At 33.6% G+C, this 10,591-nt stretch overlaps 1 pseudogene; it reads right to left on the bottom strand.

The window, feature by feature from the left end:
* Positions 1–8,523: 8,523 nt before the first annotated feature.
* On the bottom strand, positions 8,524–9,525 carry LOC149528570 (glutathione S-transferase F9 pseudogene; annotated as a pseudogene).
* Positions 9,526–10,591: the final 1,066 nt, after the last annotated feature.

Genomic DNA, 10,591 nt, shown 5'->3' on the forward strand with positions numbered 1-10,591 from the left:
CAAACTTCAAACTTGCAGCTCTAATGGCTGCATACAAAAGCGCTTGGAGCAATCATTGCTTCACAGGTCGAATCTAATGAATAATAAACTTATAGAATGATCAGAGAGTAGATGTGCAACTGCAGGCACGAAATAAACAAACTTCTTTCTCTGCACTCCGATGACTGGATATGTAGATCTTCTTCCACTACTCTTCTCTGCAACTTCTAATCAGATCTGCTTGATCTGCTCTACTCTTCTTTCTCTCTCACTAATGAAGAATGAATAACATTCCTTTTATCACATTCCATTTTCCCTCTCAACATTCAAATTCAAAAAAAATCTCACCTACCGCATTCATGTTTTCTATCTGTTCTGAGTTGTCACCTGTGGTAGGTGGGCATTTGGCTCGAGGGGCAAACGTCAACGCTGCATTAAATTTTCGAACATATGTCTATGCCAAAAAATATCTGTTATTGGAATAGGCCATTTCCATTCCCATTCTGATTTTTCATTTTTTTTATTTTTATTTTTTAAATTTCCTTTTTAAAGTTTTTATTAAATTTTTTTTTTTTTTTTTCGAATTTTTTTTTTTGAATTAAAATTTTTTTTTTAAAACTTTTTCTTTTTGAATTTTTTTTGTTAAATTTTTTTTTTGAATTTTTTTTTATAACATTTTTTTAAATTATATCTATTTGTTTAAAAAAATGAAAATCAATTAACCAAAAAAATAATAATTTTTTTTTAAAAATAGGAAAATTATTTTTAAAAGTACAAAACTTAACTTTATTCCTATTTCATTTTTGTACAACCAAACAATAGATTAACATATTCTGAGTCGAATTCCAAGTGCACCAAACATGATTATGATTGGAATTGCCCATTTGTATTCTCATTCTCCATTTCCATTCCTATTCCATTTTCTATTCTAATTTTCTATTCCTATGCCAACAACCAAATGAGGCCTTACGGAAAGGGCTAGTATTATGCTATATAAGAATCAAAAGGCTAAGTGGTTAACCCTATTAATCACTCTTTCAGGCAAAGTAGCTGAACCTAGTAATGAATCTTCCGTTACGTGAAAAAAAAAGTTGGGGTTAAATGGAAAAGGTTAAAAAAGATCTTTGAAATTTTCTTTTTGAAGATTGTGAAAGTTGTTGAGAGTTCAAAGCTATTAGAGTTTGCAATCCATACGAACTGTAGATAATTTTTAGATTAAATTATAAACTTAATTTTTTTTTTGGGCACAATCGAATGCAAAAAACTATCTAGCATTGCAAAGAGTTTCTTCTTTACTCTTACTTTTGATTGGGGAAGTTACATCGCAGTCCTAAATTTAAGGCTGTCCCGCAGATTAGAATTTAGGACAACTAATTTAAATTTACAACATGATCTACCAGCAGGTAGTTTGTGTGAGCACCAAGCATTGGCAACACTAATATCAATTGAGAAGCCAAGTATAAAATCCAGTTATTTACAGCTTGGGAGGCATTCCACTTGCTCTTATATCACTTATGGCTGGGATAGAATTATCAGTAGTATCAATGTATGCGAAAGTCTGGCTCATTCTGAAAGTACACGAGTATTAAACCAATTGCTTTGACATGTGCTAACAATTCAAGGGAAAAATAGTCACTATCTTCCCTTCGAACTATTCCAGTACCAATAGTAAACCACAATAAATTCATTTTTGAACACAATTGCACAAGTAAGAGTCAATGTTGCCTTAGATGCATCACTGGTAAACCAAAAGCTTTGTTCTTCATTTCCATTTCCTTTTTTTCGATAGGTGATGGTGAATTGCAAGGGAAACTACCTTGAAATTTCGTTGACATGTTGTCATCCTATCTGTATCGGAAATCATTGAAATCAATGCTAATTCAGATGCAATCTTATACAGAGGCCTAACTCTAATCTCTATCACGATAATTTAACATTTATGTATCTTTTTATGCAGAAAATATTTTTATCGCAACTAAACCGCACCTTAGGCTTGTATTAGAAATATATTTGGTTAATGTTTTTGAATTCACCGGATAATCCCAGGGTACTTAAAATAGTAAGAAGAAGGAATTCTTTTGGAGGTCCCCTTACTTCTGCAGATTTATTAAACCATGGCCTTCTTAGCTGGATATAACTTTGGCCTTCTTTGACCCCCATCATGACATCACTGGCTAAAATACAAGAATGTGCTCCAAATATCTAAAAGAGTCTCTTACATTAACGTAAGGGAACGCTTTAGTTATGATAAGAAGGTTATGTTTCCAAAGTAATTTTAGTGTGAACAAAGAAATTGGAACAAATGTACGACCATTCTAATATGTATTTATATGATTCAATTGTACAGGATTTCACCAGTGCAGATATGGATACAAAAACATTTCAGACCTTAAATCAGTTGTAACTGGATATGCAGAAGCAAATATACCTCTCAAGGTTATGTGGAAAGTCATTGATTACATGGATGCTTTCAAGGATTTCACTTTGGACCCTGTTAATTTCCCTGAGAAAGAAATGAGAGAATTTATTGCATAAATTCATGCTAATGGGCAGAAATATGTTCTCATAATTGAAGATTAATGCCAAGATTGATTGTGTTCGGAAATGGCAAACTCCAGTTCCACCGCTGATCTTTCAGCTCATAACAGTTAACATAAAAGTCTTATTATATTGCATGGTTATCGGCAGTTTTTTTTAGAAAGTTTATCAGTAGTCATATAAATTCCTAAATTTGATGCTTAATAATGCATGCAATCATGCTGAAGCTGTCGTATAGAAATCGAGATTAGGAATTAGTTTTAATTCTTAAATTTGATGCTTAATAATGCATGCAATCATGCTGAAGCTGCCATATAGAACTCGAGATTAGGAATTAGTTTTAATTAGTTATTTTCTAAATAAATATACCAGCAGTGGTATTGAATGTTATGAGTTCTAGAAAATCTGTGTAATTTGTAATAAAAAGTTATTCATTTGATTCTATTCTAAACTAGAGCGTACTTTGTGTCTTAATACAAATTGTATTTGAAGGCTTGTTTATTTGTTTGTTTGTCTTCTTTGCTGGTATAAATTAGATTGTCTAGGTGTTCATATTCTACATTTGGTATCAGAGTTGATGGTGTTTGAAAGATAAGAGCATGAAAAACAATTTGCAAATCTCAAATTTTGATGGAGTTGATTACCAATATTGGTCAATCAACATGAAGACGTTTTTGATTGGGAAAGATTTTTGGGAGATCGTTGAATCCGGATATGAAGAGCCTGCAGATTGGAATACTCTCCAACCTAATGACAGGAGATTAAAGAAAGAAGCTGAGAAGAAAAATGCAATGGCATTGTTTCACATTCAGATGGCTCTTGATAAGAGCTTGTTTCCTTGAATTGTTGATGCACAAACAGCAAAATAGGCCTGAAAGACTCTAAAAGATGCTTACCATGGCAATGATCAGATCAAGGTTGTGAAGCTACAATCCTTGAAAAGAGAATATGAGAACTTGAAGATGAAGGAGACAAAGTGTGGGAGATTTCTGTGTGAGAGTGAAAGATGTGACTCATAAAATGGCCACTTTTGGTGAATCTATTGCTCAAGAGCAAATAATACAAAAGGTATTGAGATCTCTAACCCCAACATGGAATATTGTAGTAATTTCCATAGAAAAAAGTAAAAATTTAGCTACCATGGAGTATGATGAATTGGTTGGATCTCTTATATCACATGAGGATAAAATAAGGGACACATCTACTAGTGTTAATGAGAAGGCTTTTGCTTCCCAATTGCAAATTTTAAAGAACGATGGTGCTAGCAGCAGTAGTAACAACAACAAAGGCTCAGGAAGGGGCAAAAATAAAAAATTTTCAAGAGGATCTAGAGGAAGAGGAGGTGCTCAAGGAGGAAGAGGTAGAGGCAGATTTGATAAAAGGAACATCCAATGCTATTATTGCAATAAGTATGGACATTTTGAGAGAGAGTGTAGACTGAAATCAGGTAACAATAATGCAAATTATGCCCAACAAGATGAGGATCCTTCCTCAGGTAATTTATTTTTGTGTTATGAGAAAGGTGAAAGTAATGTGAATGATGTTTGGTATTTGGATTCTGGATGCTCTAACCATATGTCTAGTAACAAAGAAATATTTTCAAAGCTTGATGATAGTTACAGATCCAATATTACCCTTGGTAATAACAATACTGTAGATGTTGCCACCAAAGAGCCATGGATGTTCAGACAAGGGAAGGTATGAAAAGTGTTCAAGATATTTATTATACTCCCAAGTTGAAGCATAATTTATTGAGTGCTGGGCAGCTATGTGAGAAGAATTATAGAGTGGTATTTGAGAACATGCATTGTACTATCTATAATAAGAATAAAAAAAATAAAGTGATTATAGTTGTTCCTATGACAAAGAATAGGATGTTTCCTTTGAAGTTTGGCCAAAATGATAATCAGCTTGTCAATATGGCTTATGAGGATAAAAATTGGTTGTGGCATCTCAAGTATGGCCATTTGAATTTCAATAATTTGACGAATCTAACAACTAACACTAATTATAACCCTAACCCTAATGCTAACCCTAACTCTAACCATAACCCTTATGCTAACCATAATCCTAACCCTAATTCTAACCCTACCTCTAACTCCAAATCTTGTTCTATTTCTAATTCTAACTCTAACTCTAGCTCAAATCCTACAGCTAAATCTGACCCTAACCCTCACCCTAATTCTAACCCTAAATTTATTTGTAACCCTAATTCTAGCCCTAACCCTAATTTTTACACTTACCCTAACTCTAGCTCTAACTCAATCTGTAACCCTAATTGTAACCCTAATTCTACCCCTAATCTTAACCTGAAATTATATAACCCTAACTCTAACCCTAATTCTAACCCTAACCCCACTTCTAGCTCTAACCCTAACTCTAACTCTAACCCTAACTATAACTCTGATCCTAACTCTAACCCTAACTATAACTCTAACTCCAATTCTTACCCTAACCCTAACCCTAACCTTAATTCTAACCCTAGCTCTAACTCTAATGCTAATTCGAATCCTAACCTTGATTCTTACCCGAAATCTAACTCTAAATCTAACTCTAACCCTAACTCCAACTCTAACTTTATCCCTAATTCTATCCCTACACCTAATTCTAACCCTAACTCTAACTTTGATTCTTTTTGTAACCCTAACCCCATTACTAACCCTAACCCTAACTTTTACTATAAACCTACCCCTAATCCTAACCCTAACACTATATATAACTCTAACTCTAACACTAACCCTAATTCTAATCCTAATCCTAGCCCTAACTCTTACCCTAACCCTAAATCTAATAAGGTAACTTTAACCCTAACCCTAATCTAACCCTGATCACAACTCTATCTCGAACTTTAACTCTAACTCTAACTTGAACTCTAACTCTAACTCTAATTCTAATTCTAACTCTTATAATAACACTAGCTCTAATTTTAACTCTTACTCTAATTGTAACCCTAACCCCAATGCTAATCCTAACCATAACCCTAACACTAACCCTAACCCTAACCCTAATGCTAACCCCAACCATAACCCTAACACTAACCATAACCCTAACTCTAACACTAATTCTAATCCTAAACTTAATTCTAACCCTAAATATAACCCTAACTCTAACTCTAACTCTAACTCCAACCCTTATTCTAAATCTAATTCTAACTCTATCTCTAACCCTAACCCTAACTCTTATTCTAACCCTAACACTAACCCTAACTATATTTGTAACCCTAATTCTAACCCTCACCCTAATTATTACCCTTACCCTAACCCTAACTCTATCTCTAATCCTAACTATATTTCTAACCATAACTCTAACCCTAACCCTAATCCCAACTCTAACTCTAATTTTAAACCTAACCCTAATCCTTACTCTAACTCTAACACTGATTATAACTCTAATGATGACCCTAACTCTAGCTCTAATTATAAACCTAACCCTAACAAGAACCCTAACTCTAATTCAAGCCCTATCCCTTACTCAAATTTTCATCCTAATGCTAACCCTAACTCTAACTCTAACCCTAACCCTAACCTTAATACTAACCCTAACCTTAACACTAACCTTAACCATAAACATAAATTTGTCCCTAACTCTAACCCTAAATCTAACTCTACCATAATTGGACTCTAACCATAACCCTAACCCTAAGTTTAATCTTGGCTCAAAACTTTTCGCTAATCGTAACTCTAGAACCTTAACCCTTACTCAATCCCTAACCCTAAACCTAACCCTAAACCTAGCCCTATTATAACCCTAACCCTAACCATAACCATAAGTCTAACCCTAACCTTAACCATGAGCATAACTCTAACCCTAAAGTTAACCATAAACATTACTCTATCCCTAACTCTAACCCTAAATCTAACTCTACCATAACTAGACTCTAACCCTAATCCTAACCCTAACTTTAATCGTAACTAAAACCCTAACCCTATTCCTAAATCTAACCTTAACCCTAACTCAAACCCTAACCCTATCCCTACAATAACCCTAAATCGAGCCCTATAATAACCCTAACCCTAACCATAACCATAACTCTAACCCTAAATCTAACTCTACCATAATTGGGCTCTAACCCTAACCATTACTTTAATCCTAACTCAAACCCTAACCTTGACTCTAACCTTAACCCTTACTCAAACCCTAACCTTGAATCTAACCTTAACCCTGACTCAAACTGTAACCCTAGCCTTACTATAACACTAACCCTAACCATAACCATAACTCTAACCCTAATCTTAACTATGACCATAACTCTAACCCTAACCTTAACCATAAACATAACTCATATCCAAAACTTAATCGTAACCATAACTCTAACCCTAACCTTAACCATACCTCAAACCCTAACCCTAACTACAGCCACCCTGATGCTAAGCTTAACCCTTATTCTATCCCTAAGGTTAACATTAATTGTAATGGTAACTTTGTCCCTAACCATATATCTATGTTTGTCTATAATATTTTACATTACAATATGCCAAAAAGAAAATTACTTTTTTTAAACCATAATCCTACCCCTAACTCTAACCCTAAATATAACTCTTACTACAAATCTAATTCTACCATAATTACTCTAATCCTAACCCTAATCCTTAGTTTAACCTTCAGTAAAACCGTAACCTAACCCTAACTCTAACCTTAACCCTGACTCAAAACTCTAACTCTAACCTTAACCCTTACTTTAATCTAGACGAAAACCATAGCCCTAACCCTAACCCTAACCTTAACCTCAACTCAAACCCTTACCCTAACCTTAACCCTAATCTAACTCCATATACAACCCTAACTCTAAATATTAACCTAACCTTAACCATCACCCTAAAACTAACCCTTTCTCTACCCCTTTCTCTAATTCCAACCATAAATCTTATTTTAACCCTAACCCTAATCCTAATTATAACCCTAATTATAACCCTAATTTCAACTCTAACTCTAGCCCTTATTTGAGCTCCAATTCCAACTCTACCTCTAACTCAAACCCTAACTCTAATTCTAATCCTAACCCTAACTATATTTTTAACCTAAACCCTTATTCTTACCCTCGCCCTTACCTTAACCCTAACCCTAACTCTAATTCTAACCCTAACTATATTTGTAACCCAAATTCTAACCCTAATCCTAACATTAACTCTAACTCTAATTCTAAACCTAACCCTAACTATAACCCTAACAAGATTCGTAATCCTAAAAATAATCCTAGCCTTAACCCTAATGTTAATCCTGGCTCTAATTGTAACTCTATTCTTTACTATAACTCTAACCCTATCCATAACTCAAACCCTAACAATAGCCCCAACCCTAACACTAACCCTAACCCTAACTATAACTCTACTCTTCAATATAACATTTTACATAACACTATGCTTAAAAAAAACTGAATTAAAGTGATACAAATAAACACCATATATAGAATTTTAAAAAAAAAAATTCAAGAATAATTTTATGGTAAGTTTACACTATTACATTTTTATAGTAAGTTTATACAATTGTATTTAAAAAGAAATAAATACTTCAACACTAACCTTAAAAAAATAGAAAAAAATTTTAAAATACTTTTCCTGTTGTGCCGCAATTGCCACTAGCTTATATACACCTCTATATATATTACGCCAAGAGTAATCATTCTAGAAGCGCCTATTTTCATTTTCATAATCTCAACTATGATTAAAATAACTTTGGGATTAAATGAAAATAGCCGCCTTGAGAATGATTACTCTCGGCGTAATATATATAGAAGTATATATAAGCGAGTTTCATTTTTGAAGAGAGAACACCATAGGTTTAGTATTAAAAGGAACAGTTAATTCAAAACTGGAAACTATGCTATTAAAACAAAATTTGAAACACAAAAGACATCATTCTAGACGAGGGTCTTATGAATTTTCATACCACAGTAAATATTTGAAACTTGAAATGCAACATTCCATCATCTATAGTGTGGATGAGGGTGTCATTATTTTACAAAACACAAAATGAAACTTTGAAACCTAAGCGACATGATTCATTGTTTCACATGGCCAAAACCTTCTTCCACATAGGCCTAGAGAAAATATCCTCCCACCATGCATTCACATGTTTTCTATCCCTGATCAAATATCCATTATCAGTAGCATTAACTATATAATCAGTGAATGGAAGATGAGACAGATCAGCAAGGCTAAAAAAATCCCCTGCCAAGTATTTGCTCTTTGACAGCCTCTCTTCATACACATCCAACACTTCCCCTAACTTTTGGGCATTGTTCTCAATCAAGGCCTTGTCTTGAGGCACATCAATCCTTGGGGCAAATAGCAGCTGATAAACTAATGCAGTAGCATGAGGGCTATAGTACTGCCCTTCAACTTCAAGCCATTGTTCAACCAGTGCTCTCTCCTCTAGGGTCTTCCCCAACAAAGGAGTACCCTGTCCTGCATATTTCTCAGCATAGTATCTTATGATAGCCCTTGATTCTACACATACACAATTCATATAAACTCAGATTTACACTACCCAAATCAGATCTATATGTTTACAGTGATCATATCAATGGTAGATGCACTACCCAGAAAATTTTGCACATATACAAGTAGATGAATCACAACAAAGCAATTATGTTAGCTACCAACATAAGTTTTGAATTAAAACATTCAGCATACTGCATGTTGGCTAAATCATAATAAAATGAAATACGCATAAATAAGTACACAATTAATATCTTTACCAAAGAGAGTGAGACTTCCATCCTGGACTACTATAACTTTTTAAAATGGCTGCATCACACATCATACAAATTTCAAATCAATAAGCTTAACCTAATAACTGTATAAATGGGTTATTATAAAACCAACAAAAGAAGAAAATTATATTATAAGAAACGATCCGCACTTGTAAAGGCAGGAACTCTGGATTTTTATGCTCCCCTTTAATTATATCAACAGGAACAATTTCAAACTCAATATCTTTCTCTATGAAACATGCAAGAACCCTTCTGCTACAGGCGGCGTAGGCAGGGCCAAGCAACTTGATAACCATTTTGATTTTCTTCTCAAATGGAGAGATAATTATACCTTTTACTATCAGAAACCCCAAGAGTTGCTATGCATTTGACAACATTTTTTGATTAAGGAGGTATTTATAGAAGAGAGGAGGTAAGATTTGGGCTCTATAATTTAGTTTTTGTTTGTGTGAATAGAAATAAAAGAGAACAGGTTAGTCAATATATTTCCATTGTAAGGTAGGCTATGTCTGTTCATTAGCTCTATTGATAGAATTATCATGGGAGACTAGAGAGGTATTTGTAAGGAATACGGTTATCTAACTTGGTTTTTATTTGTGTGGATGGAAAGCGAAGTAAATAAATTCATTCTAGGTGGGTCAATAGAGTTATAAATTTTAACTTTTTTAAACTAAAATTTCAAATTCAGTCTATTAATTTGGTCTTTTGATCATATAGATAAAATTTGGGAAAAGGAAATCACTTCACATAGCTTTTTCAATACATATTATTTCATGTTTTAAATAAATCAATAGATCCTTTTCTTCGTGAATTTAAAAATTTAGAATATTAATTTTAAACTAGTAGTCTAATATATTTTCATAACATTTTCAATATATAGGAAAACATGTCTTTAAAGAGTTCAATGAAATAATTTTTAAATTGAATTATATAACTTAGAATATTAATTTTAACTCTTTTTTTTAATTAAGTTTTAAAATTTTATCTATTAATTTGGTCATTGTTTCAAATATATAAAATTTGCCTCCTATTTCAAACCTTGGAGTGTAGGGGATAGTGGTTGTTCATACTCCTGATCCTATCCTTTATGGATTTGAGCACCGCAAGTGGCATCGATGATTGCTCAGCTAACCTTATGTCAGTCTCGCAACCTAGATGGCCATGATGAGTATCATGATAATGGGGAGACGATTTAGAGGGTCGTCTCTCTTGATGACTCCATGTTTGATGCTCCCACATTTTTGCATAGCAGTTTCTCCTCTCTTCGAGACGAGGATGACATGCAAGCTGGTTTACCATGAATTGCCTCTCATGGAATGTGTAGGGGCTGATATACCTCCCTAAAAAATATTCTATTCATGA

The sequence above is a fragment of the Cupressus sempervirens genome, chromosome 11, assembly GCF_028749045.1.
Source record: "Cupressus sempervirens isolate cs-2001-9-10 chromosome 11, ASM2874904v1, whole genome shotgun sequence".
Taxonomy (NCBI): domain Eukaryota; kingdom Viridiplantae; phylum Streptophyta; class Pinopsida; order Cupressales; family Cupressaceae; genus Cupressus; species Cupressus sempervirens.